The following is a 4,701-nucleotide window of genomic DNA, read 5'->3' on the forward strand; positions in this document are numbered from 1 at the left end:
TAGTAATTGTATTTGTAGTAGTGACAGTTGTAGTAATCGTAATAGTCTTAGTAATAAGAATATTAGTAGTAGATGTAGTAGTAATAATGATAAAAAAGTAATAATAATATTGACAATAATATCAATAATATGTGTCATTATCACAATGATAATGATAATATAATGCTATTAATAACAGCATTAATAATAATACAGATCATGATTCATGATGACCACAAGAATAAGAATAATCACAATCACAATAATGATAATGAAGATGATAATGAGATAATAATGATAATAGCTATAACAAATAAAAAAATAATAATTTCTATAACTATGCCAAAAAATAACTAAAAACCACCACCAACAACAACAACAGTAATACGAACAACAAGACCAAAACACCACGGACAAAAAACAAACAAACAAAACAGCAACAACAACACACATCCCCAAATGAACTCTCCATAACATTAAGCTCCAACCAAGCTCCCTTGCATCAGGTAATCTTCCCCAGACAGACAGACAGACAGATATCTGCAGTCCGGTGATTCAGACTGATGTTCGAGTTTAAGGCAAAGGTTAAATACTCCGGAGATACTTTTGTTTGCCTTCTGGACTATTTACAAGGAAAAAAAAAAATATATATATACGGTCAGATTAGTGATAAGGATGTTAATCATTCTGACCTAAATGTGGTCATAATGATGATGATGATGATGAATACAATGATGTTGATGACACTGATACTAAAACATCTTTTCAGGAAAACAAGAACAAAACAAAAACAAACAAATTAATGTTAAACCAATGGAGACGAAGAAAGAATAAGCGAAAAAATGGAAATAAAAACTCGAAGGAATGAATAACAAAAACGAGAGATAGGCCTATATAAAAAAAACGAATAAAAAACATTAATGGGACACCATAATCAACGTAACAAAAAGGAAAAAAATGCAGAAAACACGCGAAAAACATATATAACATGGAACAAAGAATAAAAAAGAAGAAATCAAGAACAACGACAAAATAAGCGAACACACAAACACAGAGGAAATAAGCTTATGTACATTTTTACACAGTCCACCGAACAGACTGGTTATTACGACATAACGTGACACACGCAGACACACAGACACACACACACTCACTCTCTCTCTCTCTCTCTCTCTCTCTCTCTCTCTCCCTCCCCCTCCCTCACTTACTCACACACTCACACTCTCACGAGATGAGGAACACTCGCTGTGGAAGCCTTGTTCGACTACTGAGTACGATGTGTGTGTGTGTGTGGGTCCTTCTGTGTAGGGGGGAAGATATGGATAGGGATATGGGATTGGGAATGGGGATGAGGATAGGACTTGTGATGGAGAGGGAAGGAGGAGAAGGAGGACATGGAGGGTAGCGGCGGGGTGGGAGGAATTTAGTCGGGGTAGGGGGAGAGGAAGAAGGAGAGAGAGAGGAAGGGCGGGAGAGAGAGAGAGACAGAGAGTGAGAGATAGATAGATAAATAGATAGATAGATAGAGAGAGAGAGAGAGAGAGAGAGAGAGAGAGAGAGAGAGAGAGAGAGAGAGAGAGAGAGAGAGAGAGAGAGAGAGACGAGGCAGAGAGACAGAGAGACCGAGAGACGAGGCAAGGACGTGTGCCCCGCCTGCAGCCTGCCATCCCCTGAGCCTGTACGTCTGCCACCCAGCTGTCGCGCCCACCACCCCCGAAGCACCTGCCAGACCCTCCTACCTGCACAGTTTCTTGCCTCGCGTGCACGTGCAACCAGCTCAGCGTCTAATGCAATGCGAACTCAACAGCACTTACTATATACGTAACAATACACGTTTCTTTCCTTGTTTGTTTGTTTTATTGTCACCAGCACAACAGTATCACCCCCACTTAAACCATATCTCCGAGGGGGTGAAAAAAGGGCTACTCAACAGTCTAACCTGCAATCAGACGTCCCCGTGCAAAGCAAGTCCTTCCTTGAGACCGTGAGACCGCCCAAACTCGCCTAACCTAAGAATTAATAACGTCATTGCACCGCAATAGACAAACGACACTTCAGAATGGGTCGACGTACCGACATCCCTTATCAATGAGAACCCTTGTCCTTATGCACGCAAATGCCCCCCTGCCTGTGAACTCGCTCACTCATTCACTCACTCACTCGAAACACCGTCATCATGCAAGCTGTGGAACCTCGAGTCTCTAATTTCCTTATCTTTATTTGTTTTTAATTCCTCCTCCTCCTCCTCCTCTTCCCCCTTCTCCCTCTTCTTTCTGTTCCTTCCTCACTCTCTGTCCCTCCTCCTGCGCCCTATTCCTTCCTTCCTCCCTCCCTTCCTCCTTTCCTTCCCTTCCTCCCTCGCTCCTCCTCCCTCTCAAACAGCCATGTGAATGAAGAGCGAGGGAAAAGAGGGGGCAAGGTTCTCCCTCCCTCCCTTCCTCCTTTCCTTCCCTTCCTCCCTCGCTCCTCCTCCCTCTCAAACAGCCATGTGAATGAAGAGCGAGGGAAAAGAGCGGGCAAGGTTCTTCATTATCAACAAGTTTGCTGCTTTTATAAAGAATAAGAGAGAGAAAAAAATGATAAAGCCATCGACAGACCACAAGCGATAACGAGTCTGCAGCGAGAAGAGCTTAAGGGTCAAACTTGCCTAACATGAAACACCTAACCCCCCCAAACCTAACGCAAGCATAAAATGTCTCTCTCTCTTTTCCTCTCTCTCTCTCTCTCTCTCTCTCTCTCTCTCTCTCTCTCTCTCTCTCTCTCTCTCACTCACTTAGTATATCTCTAATTTCAACTCGAAAAGCAAGTTAACATGTCATGTCACTCTCTCTCGCTCTCACCCATTCACGTTCTCATTCTCACACACCCTATCTCTCTCTCTCGCTCGCTCGCTCTCTGAGTGCAACACAAATGCAAGTTGAAATGCCACACTCTCTTTCTCACTCATTCTCTCCTTCTACCTAATCCCCTGACAAAAGGATCCTTTAACAAAAGCCAAGTAGATATCCTTTATCTTTCCCTCTACTTCTTTGGTCTCTCTTCCTCTCTCTTCCTCCCCTCTTTTTTTCTCTCTCCTTCTCTTTCTCTCTCCCTCCCTCCTTCTCCCTCTCTCTCCTTCCCTCCTCCCTCTCTCCTCTTTCTTCCCCCTCTCTCTCTCCCTCCTTCTCTTTCTTCTCCCTATTCCCCTCTCTCCTCTTTCCCACCATTCAAAAAAGTCACAAGATTCCAGTTTAGAAAAAAAAATAAATATATATATTAAGCCAAAAACACAAGAAAATCAAGCACACGCGAGAGCACAATCCCCATTCATTTCATCCTTGCTTTTCTCTCCTCCTTCACGTGCCCTGAACCCATTCAAAATTCGTAGTGGTCACACAAGATCACTTGGCTGAACTTCCCTCCCTCCTAGTTCCTTGGACTTTCTTCTTCCTCCTCCCTCTTCTTTATCTTCCTAATATATCCTAATATCTTATACAACATATCCTAATCTCTTATCCTAATCTTACCATTCCCTCCTCCTTCACGTGCCCTGAACCCATTCAAAATTCGTAGTGGTCACACAGGATCACTTGGCTGAACTTCCCTCCCAGTTCCTCGGACCTTCTTCCCAAAAGAAAAAGAGCAAAAATACGCGAAATCCGATGACATTAGGGTCTCTCGGGGATCCAAAGTCGATCGGTGACTCACCTGTGTGTCGGCTGATTATCCACGGCCTATGGGTAACATAATAAATCCAAAATCAACGCGTAAAAGGACACTGACTGGTCAATATCGTTCCGAAATTCCGCGACACAACCTTCCCTTAGCACAACACACAGTCACTAACGCTCGCTTCTTGTTGGAGTCTGAGGGTGCCATGTAAGGTTATCAGGGGTTGTATTTTTAATGTCTTTAGGACGCTCTGATATAGGTATTATTACAAACTACAATACTGATTTAATCATTCTTTACAGATGTGGTTAAAGTGATAGTACAAACATGTCGTTTCGTTCTCTATTATAAATGAATCTATAATCGCTACTGACAACTAAGTGTCTAGGCGGGCTGGTGAGAGCAACGCCATCTGTTGTCTTTGCCGGGAACTAAATTGAATTTTAGAAAATGGACCAATTTTTATGAATAACTATTTTAAAGTTTGGGTATTTTCCCCCGTTGTTGTTCATAGCACAATTTGTATTTTAATGATAAGTTTGGTTCACTGGATTGGAAGGAGACGGAGGAAATACGAATTCTTTAACATTTGCGTGTGTGCAATAATATGAAGACATTCGTGCATTACCATTATCTAAATAGATTAACCATGCAATGAGTATCATAAATTCATTAGTTGCTTGACGTACATAAGTTACAATTCCATCAAACCAGAACAATAAATATCAAGATATATTTGGAACTTAAAAAAGTATAGGATTATGATGATTGATGAATGCAAATTCTAATAATTGCATCGTGATTAATGAAGTTGGTAAGTTATTAATATTCGGATTGCAACTGTTTCATGCTGCAGTTGATTTTTGCTTCGCCGTTATCCAATTTGCTTGCTATATTCGAGGAATTTGAAGGACGTTGAGGTAGATTATGTTAGATATCTGCCCTTTGAACAGATTTCATGGAGTTATTGTTATCATTATCATCACCATAATTATTATCATAATCATTATCATCATTATTGTGACAAGCAAATACGAACTTTGATCAAAGGAGCATCATAAATTGACAACA

The 4,701-nt window shown here is 41.3% G+C and overlaps 1 long non-coding RNA gene across 1 annotated transcript in view; it reads right to left on the reverse strand.

Moving 5' to 3' along the window:
* LOC147468608 (uncharacterized) overlaps positions 1-3,802 on the reverse strand; it is a 203,972-nt gene extending 200,170 nt beyond the window's left edge. Inside the window, exon 1 of the long non-coding RNA XR_015192372.1 lies at positions 3,667-3,802. This is a non-coding gene — a long non-coding RNA (uncharacterized LOC147468608). The remainder of the gene's footprint in view (positions 1-3,666) is intronic.
* Positions 3,803-4,701: the final 899 nt, after the last annotated feature.

Source organism: Penaeus japonicus, unplaced genomic scaffold (assembly GCF_977035675.1).
Source record: "Penaeus japonicus unplaced genomic scaffold, GWHDUDI00000001_assembly GWHDUDI00000027, whole genome shotgun sequence".
Classification (NCBI taxonomy): Eukaryota; Metazoa; Arthropoda; class Malacostraca; order Decapoda; family Penaeidae; genus Penaeus; species Penaeus japonicus.